This window comes from Sminthopsis crassicaudata, chromosome 4 (assembly GCF_048593235.1).
Source record: "Sminthopsis crassicaudata isolate SCR6 chromosome 4, ASM4859323v1, whole genome shotgun sequence".
Lineage (NCBI taxonomy): Eukaryota > Metazoa > Chordata > Mammalia > Dasyuromorphia > Dasyuridae > Sminthopsis > Sminthopsis crassicaudata.
In genome coordinates, this window is record NC_133620.1 from 216,521,272 (window position 1) to 216,542,826 (window position 21,555).

Consider the following 21,555-nt stretch of genomic DNA (forward strand, 5'->3'; position numbering starts at 1 on the left):
GATTTCCCAATGCATAATCTTGTGCTAAGAGCTAATGATACAAAGAAAAAGAAAAAAACAAACAAACAACAAAACAGAACAGCCTCAATTTCATGTCTCTTATTGAGTCTGTATATGGGGATGCAGTAAGTACAAGATATAGAACATATAGGATAATTTGAGGAAGAAAAAAAACATTAGAAACTTCAGAAATCAAAGAAGGCTTTGTGGGTAAAGAGATACCTGATCTTATTTGAGAATGATTTTGAGAAGTAAAGATAAAGAGGAAGCACATTTCTGACTTGAGAGACAACTAGAGATTTTGCAACCAGGAAAGGAGTAGAATGTTGAGATTTGAGTAGCCAGTACTTCAGTTTGGCTGGAACATAGGGTATGTGAGGAAGAGGACATGAAATGAGATCTAAAAAATAGGATACAGTTGGCTGGTAGAAGCCATTAAACACTACCATTGAGAAATTTGTATCACACTAAAGTTAAAGAAAACCCCTGCAGACTTTTGACTAGGGAAATAGACAACCTGGAATTCAAGAAGTTGGAGATAAAAAGATAAAGGCAAAAACAGGGTCCCAGCCCCACTGAGGCGCAATATGTATGTATATAAAATATCTACAGATGTAACTACATATATGTTTATATGTATGGCAGCATACATATGTATATGTGTTTATTGTGTGTATGTTGGTATGTATGTGTGTATGTATGTATGTATAGGTTAAATAGAGGGTAATTTCTGAGAGTAGCCAGATGGAATAATATCTCAAATGCTGGACATGGATTTAAGAAGACTCCTCTTCATGAATTCAATATGGCGTCAGATAATTATGAGCTATGTTATCCTGAGCAAATAACTCAACCATATTTGCCTCCATTTGCCTATAATTGGGTGGCTGGTTTGTTTGTTGTCCTTCATTTTTGAAAATCCAAATGACCTTATTATGTCAGAATCGGGTTACAGTATGTCAACTGTGACTGATCAGATCAATATGAGTAAGAATGCTCTGCCGCAGGTCAAACACAAATAGTCCATATAATTATCCAGAGTAACCACTATTTTTACGTATTTCATGTTGTCTTTGGATGAATTCAATTTTGCTTTACTCATAGAACATATGGAATCAAAGTCATCTACTGCAAAGATGGTAAATTCTTCAACTTGAAAAGGCTACAAGCCAAAAGCAAAGTAGAGGGAGTGTTGGTACATGATTTTTTTGTTTGCAGATGTTTGTGCACTCAATGTAGCCTCCAAAGCAGAGATGCAACAGTGTAGATTGATTCTCTGCTAATTGTGCTACTTTTGGCCTAACAATTAATACCAAGAAAACACAGATCCTCCATCAGCCAGCACCACAACATCCATATGTAGAACCATTAGTCACAGTAAATGGTGAAGATCTGAATGCTGTGGATAAATTCACTTAACTTGGCAGTATATTTTCCAGGGCTATCCATATTGATAATGAGATTGATACATGCATTATCTTAATCATAAAATGACCTAGAGAAGGAAGTGGTAAATCATTCCAGTATCTTTGCTAGAAAACCCCAAATAGGGTCCTAAAGAGTCAACTGAAAAACAACCAAACAATAGCAATTTCTGAGGGAAGGTCCTAGCAAGGTCTTAGGGATGAGGTCAGGTGGTGACAGCAGGAAATGTTTCGTGTAGAAGATGAAATGAAGTGATAAGTCTTAAAAAGTCAAGGAAGTCAAAAAGAAGATAGGAAGAGAGAGAAGGTTTCAGTTATGAGTGGCAGTCAGTGAAAAGGGACAGAGCTGGGGTGATGAAGTAGCCTTATTGGCTACAGAAGCAGAGTGACAAATGCTTTGACTAGTATACCTAATACCTGTATGACTGATTTATAAGTTATAACCACTGATGATAATGTTGTTTTTGATACTGAGGTCACTTTTGTGAGGGAACAGATATAGCTGTAGCTGTGGTAGATGGAAATAATAATAATAGGAATTAGTGGCAGAGAAGAGAAATGGATTTAATTTAGGTAGCTGGGGATTCAGCATCATTGGAATTGGAAGAGGAAGAAGGTTACTTGCCATAGGGAGAGGATATAGTACTGGAACTTTCACTTTTCATTACCTGTGAATGGCAGAGAATATATTGGTTCTCCATCAAACTTTATGCTAGAAGGGGGATTAGGTTTGTTATTAGTGGCTGTTTTATATGAAGCCTTGCCTCCAAGAGGTAGAATATGGAAGAGTTTGGTCCTGGATCTTGAGGTAAGGATCAATTGTTTTTAACTTGAGTTATTGATATGAAGGAACTGGTGATCACATATTGTACAAGTAATTCCCTAGCTACTCTTTTTGGAATTCCACTCACAGAAGTTCATGTACTCTTCCAAGTTTATGAAGCCAGTAACAGTGCAAATCCCAAAATGGTTGTGTTAGATGCATGGCATTTCCAGAAACTCAAAGTTGATAGTCCTCCTTTTTCAAACTTTTTTCATCAGGAGCAAAGATCCAACACATTCATTTGTGACTATCCATCTGGGGTGAAAATAGCTGGCAAAATGAGTAATGTTCAGGGAAGAGGCATCACTCATCTGTTGGAGAGCATTTCCAATTCCTCTGGCAAGTTCCAGAAACTCCCAAATTGTGAGACTTCATTTTCTCCTTATGTGCCCTTCAAAAGATGAGTGCAAAACATTCTCTTCCTTATCCTAAAAATGGGACCTTTTTTCAGTTTCTGCAAGAAGCAGCAAGCAGGTCCTAAGTCTCTTCCATAATCACTATACTTGAGCAAACAAATCTTCACATTGATTTTTTCCTCTCACTGGAGAAACTTTAATTTGAAAAGAACTTTTGTTCATAAATTAAAACTTGTTTGTAGTTTGAAAAGGATAAAAACAAACAAACAAACAAAAAGATTCTCAGCCTAGGAGGTGAGAAGTCTGGTGTCAAAGGTTCATGTGCTAGAATGTGTTCTAGAAATAAAAGCTTTATGTCTAAGGTTCTGAGCTAGGTCGCAGAAATGGAAGTTGAAATATACCAGGTTGGTTTTAGTTTGGATCTGGGTCAGCAATAGGTATAAGGGATATTTATTCATAGACAGTAAAAGATGGATGATGCTGATGCTCATGCTGATGGAGAGGGAAAAGAAGAGGAAAAGGAAGAGGTAGAAGGAGATGGAACAGTTAGGCAAGTAAACAAGGAGAAAGCAATGTCACAGAAATCAGGAAAAGGAATATCCAGAAGGAAAATATAGTCAACAGCATTGAAAACTACCTAAAAATCAAAGAGGAGATGACAAAAGCCTTTAAAGGCTTGATAAGTTAAGAATCCAATGATAACTTTGGGAATACCAATTTTAGTGGTGTGGGAATAGAAAAGTCTTATTAAGTCATATTCAGTTAAGAAATAAGTAGAGACAAAGAGTGTACAATGAATATATAATTCTGGTTGAACAGGATTAAACAGAAGGGTGTTTTTTGTTTGTTATGCTGCTGTTGCTGGATTGAATCTATTTTTTTTTTTTTTAGGTTATGTGAGTCCTATGTAGGCAAGCAGGGAGATATTGGAAAGAGGAAAGGTAACAGAGCCAGAGCCAGAGAGCCAGAGAGATGAACTGAAACAGAAAAAGAGACAGAAACAGCTATAGAGATAAAAAGACACACACACATACAGAGAATTACCTATAGTGCAATCTTCCAGAAGAATGGGAATGGATAGATTCAAAGATTTAAACATAGTGGTTGGCCTTCACAGGAAGACAGTCCATCACTTTTTCACAGACTGAAAAAAACAATAGTGAAGATATATAGGGATTTGAGATATTGACTGAGGAAGATGAAGAAGCATAATATAAAACTTTTTCCCTTTGTTTTTGTTGCTGTTATTTTTAGTGAACTAAGAGTCAAGGTTATATATTGAGGAGGGAGGGTAGAGCTGGAGTCCCAGGAGAGAAGAAAAAGTTTGGAATTGTTACTACAGGGGGTGTGACAAGCAATAAGGAAAGAATTAAAAGGATTATTGGGTGGCTGTGAACACCCAGTTGAGATAAGATAACCTGAGTCTGTAGTTGTATTTCCTCCAGCAGTGTTCAGCACTTTAAGATTTGGAGTAGTGAAAGTAGTGAGAGCAATTCTGGACAGAGGATTGTCAAGATCAAAACACAAAAAGGAAAAGAATATGGCATTTCAGAATGCAGGACAATGCATATTTGAACTAGATAGTTATAGGGATAAGGGAGGAAAATGAGGTCTGGGGAAGGAGTAATGCACTGAAAAAATTAATGGGATGTAAGGTGGAGAAAGTAGAAAGTCAATGAGAATGAAGGCTAAGTTGAGGTTAGATGGAATGCAGGAGAGAGAAATTTAGAGAGGCAAGAGATTATGATCTGAGAGGAAAATTTAAGAGCTCAAGATTCTGGAGGTGAATCAGTGAAAGGGTGATGGAATGATCATTTCTATGGGTAGCTGAAGTAGAATGAAGATGGAGATCTCGGGAATGGAGTATATTGATGAAATGGGATGTGATGGTTTGAAGTGATGAAAGTGATACAGGAGTACTATAATTTTTCATTTATGTTTTTTCAGATAAAGAAGCTAAGACTCAGACAAATTGATAGCCAAAATGCACATAACTAGTCAGTGGCAAAGACAGAAACTAAATTCAGATTTTTTTGATGTCTTTCTGTCATAAAAAGTAATATGAATTGACATAGTTGTAATAACATGAGTAATTGTCAGTCATCGAAGGGAGAATAACAGTGTAGAGTAAATTTGGGGAAGACAACACTATGTGATTTTGTATAGCCTTTATACCTATCCTACATGTAGAAAATTTGACCATCTACATGGTTCTACAAGGGAAAGAGGAAAGTTCTCTTATCCCAAACACTCCTTTTATTTGAGAACAATATCGATGTATCGATGTATATGTGTGTGTGTGTGTGTGTGTGTATATTCATATATTTCTATGGATGTGTATATATGTGTTTGTGTGTGTACATATACACAAACCCATATATACATACACAAACATACACTTGAAGAGTGCAAGTATATGCATGTATGTACATATATATCTCTCCAACCCACCCACCCCAGCTCCAAATCTGGTCTTACCTAGGGAAAAAGGAATCGAGCAACTGAACTGAAAACAGCTTAGAGGGAAAAGGCAGAGATGGACTAAGGTACGCTGACTATGAATTAATTTGTATTTTGTCAGTTTGTTGCCATGATCCCTGCACTCCTGCTTTAACTCTAACCTGAACAGGTGAAAAAATTATTAAGGATATTTTCCCGAGAAATGGTCATAGAGACATATGTCAATAGTGCAATAATTCTGGAGGCCACATCTATGAGAATATTTTTTACTTTTAAAATAAAATTCCTTCAGAAATGTTATCCTATAAAGAGAAATACAGCTACCTATCACTCAACTATTTATCTTTCTACATCTATCTATCTCAGCTCTTTAAACAACCTCTCCTAATTTCTTTCTGGAGTTATGAGGTATGCAGGGATGGAGGAGGGGAAGGACACTGAGAAATCTTTGAAGAAAGTCATTGTCAGACTGCTGTTCAAGGACCATCCTAGCTTACTACACAGAGACTCATTATCAGTCAGTTTACCATTAGGTGATGGATTCTTTTTCCATGGCAACCCAGAAAACAATGAAAAACTCGGGATGGGCCTCATTCCTATATATTCTGTGTGGTCATGGAGTCATCAAAAGGAGTACTATGGGTACGGAAAAGAATTTAGGCTTTAAGAGCATCCAAAACAGCTTCAGCAAGTCTGTGGGGAATAATAGATATAGTGGTAGGCTGGGAAAACACTGATTGAAATCCTACCTTTCTTTTTATTTTTACCAGTTATATGATGCTAGAAAATTCATGGAATGATGGTTATAGAATTGAAAGGAGATGTAAAAAGCATTCTAATCTAGATTCCTTATTTGATAGATAAATAAAAAGACACATCAAAACAAAGTAAGCTGTGCAATATTACACAACAAGTATCAAGAGGTGGGATTTGAATCTAGATTTTCCTAGTTTCAAACCTAGCACCAATTTATCACACATTTTGCCGGTCCAAGTAACCTTCATGTACTTCAAATAAGATCCTTATTTGTCTAATGAGCATAAACATACATATATAAATGTATATACATATATGGTCATGATCAGCTACTATAGTGCAGTAGAAATTATGTTGGTTTGGGGTTTAGGAGCCCTGACTCCACTAATCATTGTTTGTGTGAACTCTGACAAGTCATTTTAACCTGTCTAAGCCTCAGTTTCCTCATGTCTAATATAAGAGGATTAGACTAAGATGACATGTGACTAGAACAAATGAAGTGTCTCAATATTGGTAACTTTATAAGGACTAAAAGAAGACAGGGAATTTCAGCTAGAAGGAAGAATGGCTCCTTTGAGAGGCAAATAATGGAGTTTCTTTCATTATTTTCAAAGAGGCAAAATTATTTGTTGGAACATTGGGTTTACTCTCCAGGCAGTTTCTCAAAATGAACATAAGCAAAAAAGACTACCACGAAGAAAAATCTAGGCTCTAATGCCAAATTCTGTTACAGAGGATGAAGGAGCAAAAATTCTATGAAACCCAAGATGACTAAAATATTTATCAGCCAAGTCAAAAAAATATTGAATACTCAGTATTTTTGAAGTTGGGAGGTGGGAAGGCCAAAAAAAAAAAAAAAAAAAAAAAAGTTGAGAAAAAGGAATTATTTAGACTCAAGAAATAAGAGAACAGGGGCTTATAGGCCCATGCAGAAGCTTCATACCATAATACCATGAATATTTTTCTTTAAAATAAGAAGGGTGTTGAAACCTTGTGAACCCCAGATGAGATCCCAACAAATGAAACTCTATTAACAGGAAACATGTAGTTACTGAAGTTGTTGTATTTTTTAAATGAACTGTCAGTCAGAAGTCTAATCATCAACAAGTTAGAGCAAAGGTCAAAAATCAACATCAACATTTAAGAAAGAGTAAAGATGAGAAGAAGGCACTGTGTGACTACAAAGACTTTTGGTCTGCCCTATTGAAAAGCATAGTAATATCCAGCCTTTCATGGAAGAAAGTCATCTTTCATTTACATCAAAGTTTTCCTTTGTCAAAAAGAGGTGAGGCTTCTAAAATACAAGGTCGTCCTGATTTTATATTTATGTAGTTATGTGTTTTAATATTCACACATATATACAAATGTAAATGCATGTATATGTGTACATGTGCAATTGTAATATGCATGTATAAAAATATTCATACATTATATATATATAAAATATACATGCATACATAGATGTATGTGTGTTTTTGTGGGTGTATACACTCTTTGGGAGATGGCAAATGGAGGAAACACTCAATTTTTACTCTTTTTCAAGCTCTTCTGACATATTTTTTGTTCTATAATGCTATACAAGTCAGTTAGCCTCTCAGGGGTCCAGGCTTTCTGATCTGAATTGATGAAGGGAGTTTCTTCACTTTAAGTTCCCTTCCTTATATCATTAAAATCAGAAATCTAATTTAAAAACAAAACAAAAATACTTGCTACTCTCCTCCTCCCCTTCCCCCACCAAATGAGAAGCTCTGTATAATTAATAAGGTCTAACTTGGGCTATTCAAACAAGTTCAAACATTCTAAAAATGGGAAATATATAAAAATTAAAGACATTAACTTAAACTATCATTTTTCTTTTCAGTTATAACAGCACCTCTAATTTCATTGGTAGAAGAAGCTCTCTAGTATTTAAAATCCCTGTTATCAAAGTAATTTTATCCACTATATTGAAATGTATAGTTTCACAGAATTGCCTGGGGTGCTAAGACATTTAGGGTTTTTTCTGGGATTAGTTAATAAACATTTATTAAGTGCATACTCTGTGCCAGGTATTATATTTAGTGCTTGGGGAAAAGAAAGGAAAGATCAAGGGGAAGAAAAAGGAGAAGAAGAAAAAGAAAGGAGAAGAAAGGGGAAAAGGAAGGAGGAAAGGGGAAGGACAGAGATGACAGAAAGGGAGAAGGAAAGAAAAAGGCAAATGAGAAGTAGAAAGGAAGGGGGAGAGAGGAGGAAAAAGAAGAAGAAAAAGCAGGAGGAAAAAAGAAAGAAGAGAGAAAGGGAAAAAAGGAAGAATATCTGTCCTCAAGGAGTTTATTATCTAGGAGTTAGACAACATATGAAAGGAAGCTAAAAAGGGGCATAATGAAGTCTAGAGGAGAGCAATCAGGTATGACTGACCTAGGTGTCCTCTTTTAATTACAGGCTCTAGGAGAACCCTACCAAATTCACTCCAGTTAGAGGTCTCGTCCCCAAGGGCAGAGGGTACTGATAAAATGTGATTTCCAGAGCCTATGCAATCTGTTAAGATTCCTGAGGCATAAGGGTAAAGTCCAGAGCAGTGCACATGAGTGGAAAAAGAAATGGGTCACATAGCCAATATGTGTCAGAACCCCTCTTGATCTGATTCTAAGACCAGCTCTCTAATCTATGTTAGGTTGCCTCTATAACTCTTTCTTATAGTTGCAAAAATGGGGAGGCAAAAAAGAACCCAGAAACTTCCTGAGTTAGCAAGCTTTTTATCTTGTTAAGTAGGGAGATGTGGCAGATAAGGACAATACTTATTTAGAGTTAGACATTTGTAAAATATTGTGGGGAGACATTGCAAAAGATTACAAACAGCATCACTCCCAAAACTGTGAAAAGCAGTGGAGGGGAAAATGAGTTTGTAGAGTTTGTCATGAGTTCAACCAAGTCAAATCATTCCAAGAGCAATTATCAATGAAACTGAAAAGAGAATGATGAATGCATGAAATATGAAATGGATTTGACAGCATTTTCATAACACTCTATTCTCATCATCCCCCGATGACAGGAGAACCATCAGATTTGACTTTTAACACTTGAGTACATGATGGGCTCTATGAAGAAGTGAAGAAATGGAAGTTATGAAGTACAGCTGGCCCAGACTATGTGCACATAAAAATAGATGCTCAAAGCACCACAATTTTGATGTTATCGATTTTCAATATATTTCCAAAAGGGAAAAATACTGAATAAAAAAGCTATGGATGTTATAGCCAGGCAGAAGCATTAGAACCAAGGTGTTTTTTGTTTAGGGAGCTTCTTGATAAGGAAACTCATGTCATGTCAAGTCACCCCCTTTTCTGCAGTTTGGTGTCTTATTTGTCTGGAACACAGGTTAAAACTTCCCTGTGGTCATTCAGCCATTGTATTTTTGAGAGAAGAGTTTAAGAGAATTCCTGACTTTCAGACTGTCCATTAAGCTGCATGATCTTCTATGGATCTCAAAGCAACATATATAAATATATGTATACAACATGGTAAACAAGACAATTTCATAGTGTTGTGAGAAAAATCTTGGCTATGAAGACCAAGATGTGAGTTCAAATCCTGGTTCTACCATATATTTTCTGTGTGATCTTGGAGGAAATTATCAGCCTTTCTTGGTCTTGGTTTCTGCATTTGTTAATGAGGACATTAATTGAACTGGATTACATGCAAAGTCCCTTCTAACTCCAAAACTACAATTTTATGGTTATAATAGCTAACACTTACATAGCGTCTACTATATGACAGGCATTGTGTTAAACTCTTTACAAATATCTCATCTTATCCTCACAACAATCCCAGATTATTGCTTTTATTTCTTTGTTTCAGTTATGTTTGAGTCCTCAAGACCCTGTTTGGGATTTTCTTGACAAAAATACTGGAACAGCTTGCTATTTCCTTCTTTACAGATGAGGAAACTGAGTCCAGCAGGGTTAAGACAGTGTTTCACACCAGATATGAACTCAGTAAGTTGAATATGCCTGACTTCAGGCTCAGCATATACTGTGTCACTTGATGGTCTTACAATCCTTGAAGGTAGGTGCTATAATTATATTTATGTTACAGATAAGGAAACTGAGGTAATCACAATTTAAATAACTTCTCTGTATCACCCAGCTAGAAAGTGTCTGAGTTAAAATTTAAACTCAGATTTCCCTGACACAGCTTTCTATTCTCTGTGCCATCTAGCTGGCCTCCAATTATCAGTACATACTAAAATATATGTCTACATTTTCATCCACATAAAATCCTTGTAAGAATTTCCTATATATGTATAGAGAGTCTCCTTGACTAAAATATGATCTGAGAATGAGCAGACATTTGAAAAAAAAATTTAACAGCAGAACACCTCTTCTCATACTGTATTAGGGAATCATACTATGTTCAGGAAATTTCTTGTTTTATTCCATAAATTAAAAGTAGATAAGAAATTTTAAAACAGTCTTTAGTGAAACCAAGATGAATGTGAAGTAGGAAAGGTAGAACCAAAAGTGTTATGAAGAAAATGAATGAGATAATTAGCTAGATAATGCAGTAGACAAAGCTCTATACCTGGAGTCAGGAACACAAGTTCAAATTTGGTCTCAGATATTTACTTAACTATATGACCTCACTTAATCTCTGTCTGCCTCAATTTCCTCAATGACAATATGTGGATAATAACAACACCTACTTCTTAGATTTTTTTGTGAGGATCATATGAGATAATACATTTTGGGGAATTGAAAGACCATGCTGATGTAGTAGTAGACTACTTAGGATATGAAAAAATATGAAATATGAATAAATAATATATGAATATATGTTATATATTCATATATAATAATATATGAATTTATATGAAATATAAATAAAAAATATTTTAAAATATTGAGTAAAAACTAGACATGGACAACTCTTCTAATTTCCAAAAATGTGGACCAGGTGGACTAGTGAACTTAATATCAAGCTCCAGGGAAATTCTATTTCAGATTATTATACCAATAATCTGTGAGAATCTCAAAAAAAAAAAAAAAAAAAAAAAAGACAAACCAACATAAACCTATATAGAATGGATAATGCCAAATCTTTTTTCCCTTAAAGATTTACTAAAGTGATATACTTAGGAATGTTATTAATATAGTATTTATTGATCTTAGTAATATTTTTGGCAAAATACATCACTATCTCCTTTTGAACAGGAGGAAGGAATGTTGGCTTGATTGTAGTACAGTTCAATAGTTTTATAAGTGATTGAACAACTAAACAACAAAATACAGAAAATGTTCTTGGAGGGAACAATTTCAACTTGGAAAAAAAGGTCTCTAATGAAGTGTACAGGACTATGTGCTTGTCCCTGTTTTGTTACGAATTAGTCATCAATGATGTGAATGAAGATATAGGGATGAAGAAACTTATAAATTTTTGAGAAGACAAGCAGTAGGGAGGGATTTTGTCAGTATGCAATGATGAACTGAATCTCATATGATGATACAATCCTAAAATGAAATGGAAGTCCCACATTTTATTTCAGTTATACAAGCAAAGGATGGGAAAGGTGTAACTAGACAGAAGCTAATATGTATTAACTAGAAAAACTCAAAATGGCAACTATAATTCACTAGTAGGTAATATTATGTTTGTTGTTGTTGTTGTTTTTTTTTTCTTCTTCTTCTTAGTGCCCTTTGGAGATCTCTACAAGTTTCTAGGAAATAGTGCATGAGTCTCTCTGGGAAATGTACTTCTTTGGGGCCCAGGTAATATCTGTGTTCAGAAATTATTCCACAGGGCACTATACTTTTTTTAAGCAAAATGTTCATTTGGTGCACAATGGCCAATATGCTTGCAGTTAGGAGTCACTTGTAGCCTTCAAAGCTTTTGAGTAGAGAGAATTTTTTTTTAATATGTCCTCTGACACAAGGGTAACAAGTTGAATTGAAGAACTCCCCAAGCATATGATTTATACTTAAAGAGAATGAACAAACAACATGATCAGAATTAACTCTGCCCTTTAAAAGCTAAATTTTCTTTCACCATGATTTAGTCTATTTTACCTTTTCAATTGCTCTTTTTTCTGAAAATAAAAACAAGTCTAATTACAGAATCATCTTTTCATTGCCATATAATGTGAGAAAAATCTAAGCCCACAAAGGAAAACAGGCAGAGAGAGTGTTATTAACTTTATTATAAGTGTTACATGCTATCATTTTTATGTATGTTTTCTGGGTTGATTTCCTGAAAATAGAACAAACTCCAATCTTCAAGTAATCAGGGCTATATATTAAAGGAGCAGTGACTCTAAATTTGATTGCAATCACCGTCTGCTTGTTGCTTTTTTGGTTCTTTTTTTCTCTTCAGGATGGAACTTTTTTTCCATTGAGTTTAGAACATTTTCTCCTATTTCTCTGGTTAATGAGTATCAAACATAAGTATTTAAATAACTGGCATTATTAAGAAAACAAAACACTTTTCCAAGATGCTTCCAGCCCAATGTCCATAGAGACACCAAACTAACAATGTATTCTGAGTTTGTCATCATCTGCCCTAAGGAAGCTAATTCATGCATGGTATAGAAAACTACTAGAAACTGGAAAAAAAATCTAAATTTGAACTCTACTCTGACGCTTATTAGTTTTGTGACCCTAGACAAATGGCTTATCTTCTTTCAGTGTCAGTTTTCTTTGTCTTTAAAATAAAGACAATAATAGTACCTTCCTTGTAGAGTTGTGGGAATTAAGTAATGTATGAAATGTGCTTTATAAATGTTAAAAGCCTATATAAATGTTAGCTATAACTATTATTTTATGGACCAGAGGGATAGGTAAGTCCATGATGTCTATCAATCATTTTTCTTGGAATTTGACATTTCCCACAAAACTACATGCCCTTTATCTTGGCCTAAATCCTATAATGACAGGGCGTCAGACTTATCCTTTCCTGCTTGGAAAGCATACTTATAGAGTAGACAGTAACTTCCCTCTTTCAGTAAGTAATATCCTTGGACAGAGAAGTGGTTAAATCTCAATAGGTCACTGGTCATTTAAAGCACTTAATCTATGGGTCTTGAATGATTCTTTCTTCTCAGAGGTGTCTGACTACTTTTTTCTCATTTTGAAAGTTTGCCATAAGAATGACACTCATTAATTACCTCTCTCTTTTAACTAAAGCAAAAATAGATGCATGACATCTCATATGATAACTGTGCTTTGGATTCTATCTAGCTCCCGTTCATGCCTCAGATAATGACACCTTTTCTGATTCCTGCTTCCCTCTATAATAGAAAGAAATAATTCTTCCTGGAACCAGACCTCAGAAATATTATATTTTTATTTTATAATACTTTATACTTGGCATTTCTCCCTATATATTATGTCTCCTAAATTTAAAAAAGGCTATCTGAGATTTTTTTCTCTACAGATCCCCTACCCCCTACCATCACAATCTCCCAAGCCTCAGAATGGTTCCTGGCTTATGGTAGATACATAACAGCTTATTGCATTTAACTGAATTGAATGTACTTCTTTATCCATGTGCATATTACTATCACTGAACATCAGTACTTGTCTAAAAGCACTGAGTCTTCATGGAACTATTCTATTTTTAAATAAATTTTTTTATTTATTTTAATCAGCCAAGATCTGTATTTTCACCTCCTCATCTCATTCTTCCTTACTCCAATTGAAAACAGAAAAAAACAAAGCTCATTTCAAATAAGAATCATCAATCAAAATGAATGGCTATGTTCAAAAAAATAATCATCTCATTCTGAACTACGAGACCTTCACTTCTGTATCAGGAAGTAGGGAGTATATGTCATCATTAGTCCTCTGAAATCCTGATAAGGATTCAGCACAATAATAATCCAACATATTTATATGCTGTAACTTGTTTTTCTGTCCCCCAATTTATAATATTCTCTAAGATTCTCACTCTTTACCACATCAAAAATAATTAGTTATATTTTTGTACACTATATAATTTGTTTTGCTTAGGACTCATCCCTAATTTTAATCTACCTTGGCTTTCTAATGTTTTTCCCCCAATCTTCATTAATTTTTCCCTCTGGAATAAAATACATTTCTGTACCCAGCTGAGTATATAAATATATTACTCTTTCTTTTAATCAGTTCAGATGAACTTTGCACATACTAGCTAATATATCAATGACTTTGACTACACAAGCCTGTGGATTTGTGACTACTCAAAGAATTGGGAATATTGCCAGTGGGAAAAAGATAGGCCCAAAAAAGAGATGAGGCAATCTCTGACTTTTGGAAAATTGCTACCACCACCACAGGTTCTGCACTATCTCACATCAGAATAAGAAAGTCATAGAATACTAGAGATTCAAGGGATCTAGGCCAAGACTGAATTTTTTACATGAGACAGCAATGTTAAAGAAAGTGGGTACAATCATACTAACATGAAATACCACAAAACAAGCAAATAAACCTATACTCAAAAGCTTGTTCAATTCTATTTCTAAGTCACTGAGTATCCTACTTCAGGATCATTCCTATAAAGTCTCTATAGGATCCATTGATTAAAATAAAAGGTTGCAATTAGAGTTTTAACCCTTTCTTAGGGTCCCCAGGCAGTTAACTTTGCAGTGTCTGTAACCAGTGCCTTGTTCCAACCAATTAATGTGAACCATCTGTTTCTTTATATTAAAATGCCTTGATCTGTTGATCTGGGTGGCAAAACACCCAAAAGAATGATTCATTTAACCAATCAGTCCAAAGATGCAACACATCTGGATATTTGTAAACATTTGGATAATAAACTGAATTTTCACTTGTCATATGAATTGACATTTTCTCTACCCTTCCCCAAATATCATATCATCTGTAATACTTCTTTAAATACAAATATAACTCCTTGTATTTCCACTTTTTATTGACCTTAGACAATGATTATATTAGACAATACACCTTCTTATAAATAATCTTTTTATAAATTTAAGATATCCACAAAAAGTGACAAATATCTACTAGAAAAACAAATATCTAATTCTTTGTGCCCCTGGCACAAAAAAATATGAAAACAGATAATTTTTAAAATATTTCTAACATGTTGAATATACAATTTAGAAATCAGCATGTTCTGGGTTCCATGACTGATACAATTAATTATAGTTTATATGGTCTTTTGTTGCTATATTATCTCATTTTACCCCTGATCAGTAATGTGAGTTAGGAAGGGCTAACATAATATTACAGATGAAGATATTAAAATTCAGGTTAAATGACTTGTGCAGAGTGACTTAGTGTGCCAGAACCAGGATAGTAATCAGTCAATGAATATTTTTAAAAATACATCCAATGTCTCAGATCTGCTCTCCAGACTAGTGTGCTTTTCATTATTGCAGAAACTTTTGACTTTTAACTTCTTGTTTTTCATGCTACTACAACTGTAGCTCAGGATTCCATATAATGTATTTTTCTATCATACACTTAAAGTTATTGGTTCCAGGAAACAATTGTTCCCTTGGGTAGGTGCAGGACCTCTCAAAGATCAGTCATCAAAGAATATCTGGAAAAGGTGTTGGAACTGATTGACCAAGCCAGGAGCATTCACTAAGCTCAGGACCTGTTTTGTTTGGTTGGTTTTTCATTGTTGTTTTTTAGCAACCATGTCAACTCAGCCAAATAACTAAGAATTTAAGTATCACTTCCATTGGAAAGTACAACCTTTTTTGTGGTGTATCTAAGAATGGATGTATGTAGTTTTTGTTATTGTTCTTTTTTTGCAAAACAATCAGGATTATGCAACTTGCCTAGTGTCACATGGTTAGTAAGTATCAAGTATCTGAGATCATATTTGAATTTAGGTCCTCCTGACTCCAGGGCCAGCACTCTATCCACTGGGACACTTAACTGCCCAAGGTCAGTTTTTAAAGAGATAAAAATCCTTAAAGAGCAATCCAAATATATATATATCAGTTAAAAAATTAAGAGCCCAGTTTTCTATATAACTTTAGGAAGCTATAAATAGATCCAAGGTTACATATCTGTGAGAGAAGTAGAGTTGATATGAGAGATATTTTTCATCCCTGCTTAGAGAGAGAGGCTAAATATGGTTCCAGATTCTTTTCAGTTTCAACTCCAGGTAGAGAAGAGAGAGAAAGATTGAGACAGAGATTGAGAAAGAGAGACAGAAAGGAAAGAGACACAGAGAGAAACAGAGATAGACAGAGTCAGAAACAGAGAGACAGAGACTTTGGAAGTAGCAAATATAAGTGGAGCTGGTTGCACAACATATCTCTGATGTCCAGTTTACTTCCCTAATTCTGCACGGAATTTCTCCTTAGATGAGAACTAAACTCTCTCAGTTGAGTTCTCCATTTTTTTTTTTAGGCAAACAGAGATAGTATGGAATAATGAATGATTGCCTTATCTGGGTGTCAGGAAGACCTGGGTTCAAGTTTTACCTCTGCTACCTTGGGTGAAAGTCACTTAATGACCCAAAGAATTATTTAAAGCTTTAAGGTTTCAGAACATTTGCTGATATGCAGTGGCAAAAGGTGTTTCTGTATTCTTGATTCATGAAATCACAAGTCTATTAAAAAAAAAAAAAAAAAAAGGCAAATCAAGGACATTTTATCTATCTTTCAGTAAAAAAGGCATCCAATGCAGCTTTTTGTCCCCAAAATGTGCCAGTAACTCATGATCCTACATAACTGGAATTTGTGTAAACTGAGAAGAATAAAATTGAACTTGTTCAGATAAAAGAAAAGGCCAACTTCATGCAAATGAGATAGATTTCCCAGTATCTAAACTACTTCTAAATCAGAAGCAAGACTTCAGAATTTGAGCAAACACCATGGTTCATTTGTGTCATAAAATGAGGACTCCTCCAGATCTTCTTAACTATTCCCTCGCAAATACACAGGAAGAGAGAATTTTGTAGCTTGCCTTAAATAATGCAGTGTGTTTTCACTGGAGCAGTCCTGGGCTCAAAAGCACTAAGTTATATTCCCAGAGAGATGGATATCAGTGAGTCTAGTGCAGAAATTCACATTAAAATCAGTTGATACTAGAGAAATTGGAAATGGTTTTTATAAAAACATGATATTCCAAAGAAGCAAAAAAAAAATTTAAAAAAAAATAGTACTTGCTCCCTTCCAAACCTAATATTCTTCCGTTCCTTAGTACATGTAGAAATGGATGTTATATAAACACCACCAACAATTCAGAATTAACTTGCATTCTAGCTAGCAGTATAATCTTTCTTATCTTTATGATCTACACCCATTAGTGAAATCACATCTGAAATTCATTTATAAGTAGTTCCTGGAAAGATATGGATCTCTATTTACCCAGAAAAAAAAAAAAAATGCTGAACCTTAATGGACAAAGTCTAGTAAGTTTTCTGAATCCATATTAAAAAGTCGTGTACAAATAAGGCAGTAAGGAGAGGAAACTTACCTGTTTTCTGGAAGGCATCTGTAAAGGCAGACCATTTTACTTGTATACTATACACTACTTGATCACATTTCTATAGAAAATCTTTGAAGTCATTTGAGAAGCCATCTAGCTAAATATTTTGCACTGAAGTGTACCCAGAGAATAGAATCGCAGAAGTCATAAAAGTTAGTGATATTTCCTTTCCATCATTTCTGTTGAGGCAAAAGCTCCAGAAGAAAGCCTTTAATGAGCATTAAAACTATCAGATGTTCTATTAGGTGACATTAAGTGTAATGAAATCCCAAGGTCGAATTAATTTTGTAGCTTTACTTATCACTCAGAGGATAAGGAAATTGCTATCTTCATAACTGCCATCAATAGCCACCAGAAAGGGATCTGGCTAATTGAAGATCGATCACATAAAATAGGATGACCTCATCCTATCCAAGTAAGAAAATCTTGCATTAAATGAAAGGAAGGATGCAAATAGAAGAATACAGGGAATTGGGTTTTTCATTCACCCATTTTCTATAACATTCTGTGAGAACGCCAGTACATATTTTCATTATATTATGCTAATAGGTGCAAGAGAATTTGATGGAGTTGGTAGTTATTCATTTAGGAATGTTTCAGAGTGCTAAAAAAGTAATATACTTAACTACTAAGTCAAACAATCTCAGAATTCTCAAAGATAAGATTTCGTAAAAGTTGGACAGCAGCAGGGAATGGGGGAAAAAAAAGATTGAAATATGTCTTAATGAAATTCTGAGACAGGCATCATATTTCAGTGTGAAATAGATCATATAAGAAAGCATTCCACGTCTTGGAGCCTAAATGACGAGGAGGGCTTCAGGAAGAAGCAGTCCACAATCTAGAGGGTTTCAAGCAAATTCTGTCTGTGAGACCAACCCTCTCTGAAAATAAAAATATTTACAGATCTATTTAATCAGTGACAAACAGATAGGAAACCATCTGGCCATTTGAATCAGTGTAATTTACCCAACCACTCTTGTGAAAAGAGACAGCTCGACAAATTAAATGCTTATTTTATTTTGGAGCTCAACAATTGTCCTAAACTGTAATCATAAAATCCACACTCTGCAGCCTCAAATAAACAAAAGCAAATGAGCAGCAAAAGGAACTCTTCTGGGGTAGGACCAGTCAGGAGGATTAGCATCTCAGTGGATCAGATGGACTAAACCCCCTAAATTCCTGATAACAGCAACAGCGAGGTGACACACCAAAAAGCATACATTATCCAAAGCCTGAGATAAGCAGAGGCCATTTGGGGGTTCTGAGTGCAATATAAATAGATGCAAAACAGTAAGAGGACCAGCCCATCAAAAGCCTCTGAAGGATTAGCAGTATGAGCTCTGACTTCTCTGCTGTAGTGAGCTGTGATTTATCTGCAGACAGTAACTGAGACTGGGCCTTATCTGGGATAATTCAGTGGCTTAATGGTGGTCCCCTTATCTGAAGGTCATAATTAAGCTTGTTTGATCAGGCCCAGAACAAGCACCTATGCTGTGTTTTAGCCCTTATTACTGCTTTCCTGTCCCATAGTCTAATATAATAAGAACATCATTGGAAGCACCATTATTAATTTCAGTGGAAAGCATGCATAGTTGCTGCTTATCTCTCAAATAGAATCCCCCAAACTGGAAGGAAATGGCAACACCTGCTAAATTTAGAAACTTCCTGATAATTGAGGGTTTAAGGAACTCAAGTACCTAGAGGCACAGATGTTCCAATTTAAAACCAATTAGAATGGGAAACTGAAAATGAAGATATGCTAGGAAGTCACCTTTACTGCTTTTGGAAAGAAAAGAAGCAGAAAGTACAATGAGGTCCTTTAAAGGGAAAAAAAAATCCTAATATATCCAACTGGATAGTTCAGGAGAAAGAGGGTTGGACCCTGAGTTAGAGAACTTAGGTTCTAAAACCTGCTTCTGTACTTTACTTACTGTTTCTGTGATTTGGGAAATGTCATTAAAACTAGATATCAGATTCCTCATCTTTGCATCATACTCAGCCCAAGCCCAATTAAAAAGTATGGGAAATATATAACAAAATAGATAAAACTATGATAAAATATAGAAAATATTACATTTTAAAACTAAGTCAATTATGCAGCCCACAGGAATCATTACATATGGCTTAGTGGTTCCCATTCCTATTTGAGTTTGACATCGCTGGACTAAATAAAACACTTCCAAATTCCATTCTAATGATATTGATACAAAGTGAATATAATTAAAGCATACTCATCTGAAAAAAATGGCTGGGAGACTAGGTAATTTAATGGAAAATATGAATTATACAATTTCAGTAATACAGTATTTTGAATTGATAACAAATGTTTTCTATAGGACCTTCCAGGCTTATTTTTAATAATGTAATTCATTTCTAATTAGCAGCATAATTTGCAAGTAAACCATTAATATGCTCAAATATCTTGACAATTTATTATCTCTCAGTTAAAAAAAAAACAACATACTCCCCTATGGTGTCAATTTGCCTAGCAAATTTTCCATACAAATAATAGGAAGCTTAGTCTAATGAAATTAACACAGGTTCTGAATTAGTGTAGGTATTATGAAATCATAAGATTTTGTTCTTATTTTCATTTGAAATTTATTTTTCCCCTGACAATTTTATAATATATTAAAAAAAAAAAAACCTTTCTTCCCTGATGCAATGATGAGATACCTTTACTTCTGGTCAGAACTTTATTCACGTTATCATTGTGCCACTTACTAGTCAATTAACCTTTTCTAAATCATTTAATCTTTGAAAAGCCTTAGTTCTCTAATTTGTATATTGAAGAAAATAATAAATGTTACCTCACAAAAATATTAGAATTAACGGAGAAAATGTAGGTAAAATATTTTGTAATATATAGTATCGTGTTATTATTGATTACTATTATAATTCTATATATACTATATATGTGTGTGTGTGCAATCCTATACATACTATATATAGGATCTTTTACCCTATGGTGACACAGCAACTAAGAAATTCTGAATTCTCCTCCTTTCCTATCATTTCATAATTAGAACTCTATATCTTTTATAGCCCAAGTTCCCCAAACTCCATCAGTCTATCTTCTCTTTCCTTAAAGTGAATCTGTGTAATTCCAACAACAAAGAAACCTGTCGTCTTAAGAAGATTGTCATCCTAGAATGTCATCAAATATCTCAGACTTTACTCTCTTAAAATGATATTCTTACAGGAGCAGCTAAGTGTTGCTTAGAGCACCATCCTTGGAGTCAGAAAGACTCAAGTTCAAATTCAGCATTGAATATTTGACACTTATTAGCTATGTGACTTAGGACAAGTCACTTAATTCCAAATGCCTAAAACAACAACAACAAAATAATGCACTTTCCAAGCCCTGGAAACTCAACTTCTGAACCTATCACTGTACTGAAACTTTTCTTCAAAAAGGTTACCAACTGCTCTTAAGAGTTAAACCAATGACTTTTGTTCTGTATTCATGCACTTTAACACATCTTCAAGTTTGGACACCATTAACCATTCTTTTCTTTTGTATATTTTCTCTTTCCCTGGTTTCTGTTGTGTTCTCTCTGAATTCTCCTCTTTTTTGTGACATTTTTTTTTTTCAATCGCTTTTGTTAGATGATCACTAGTGTCCTTTAAATAAATGTCCTCAAATAGTTATGATGGGCTTCCTTGTCTCTCTCTATAATCTTTTCCTCAGAGACCTTATTAGTACTCATATCATTTATATCATCTGTGTGTAGACTTTCACCAAATTATATGTCCAACCCTAAACTCTTTTTTTGAACTTCAATTCTGAAGTTAACAATGTCTTGGACATCTCCACTGGGGTGCCCCATTGGGACCCCAAACTCAAAATGTTTAAAATGGAACTTATATTTTGCTCTAAACCCAGTTCTTCCAAATTCCCCTCTTTATTAAAAACAATTATATTTTTCTATTCTAGTTTTCATTTATTCAAGGTTGTAAACTTGTATTCTCCCCCCCCCCTTTTTTATCTTTTCTCCCCAATGTCCCCTACCCCATATCTGAATAATTTTAAGTCTTGTCAAGTTTTTCCACTCAGTCCTCTAAATCAGTCCTTCTAGTCTAGGAAATTACATGAACATCTCATTTGGTTTCTCCACTTCTAGTCTATCAGGAGATAAATAATTCTCCATAAAGTTGCTAGAATCATTGTCCCAAAGTACAATTCTAATCATACTACTTGCCTTCTCAAAAACTTTCAGTGTTACCTTCTTGATTCTCAGTCTGGCATTAAAGACTTCCCACAGTTTGGTTATCATATATCTTTCCTGACTTGTTTCATAGTATTCCCA

General features: G+C 34.6%; 1 long non-coding RNA gene across 1 annotated transcript in view; it reads left to right on the forward strand.

Moving 5' to 3' along the window:
* Positions 1–351: 351 nt before the first annotated feature.
* The window catches only part of LOC141541226 (uncharacterized), a 127,541-nt gene continuing 106,337 nt past the window's right edge, over positions 352–21,555 (forward strand). Inside the window, exon 1 of the long non-coding RNA XR_012481698.1 lies at positions 352–589. This is a non-coding gene — a long non-coding RNA (uncharacterized LOC141541226). The remainder of the gene's footprint in view (positions 590–21,555) is intronic.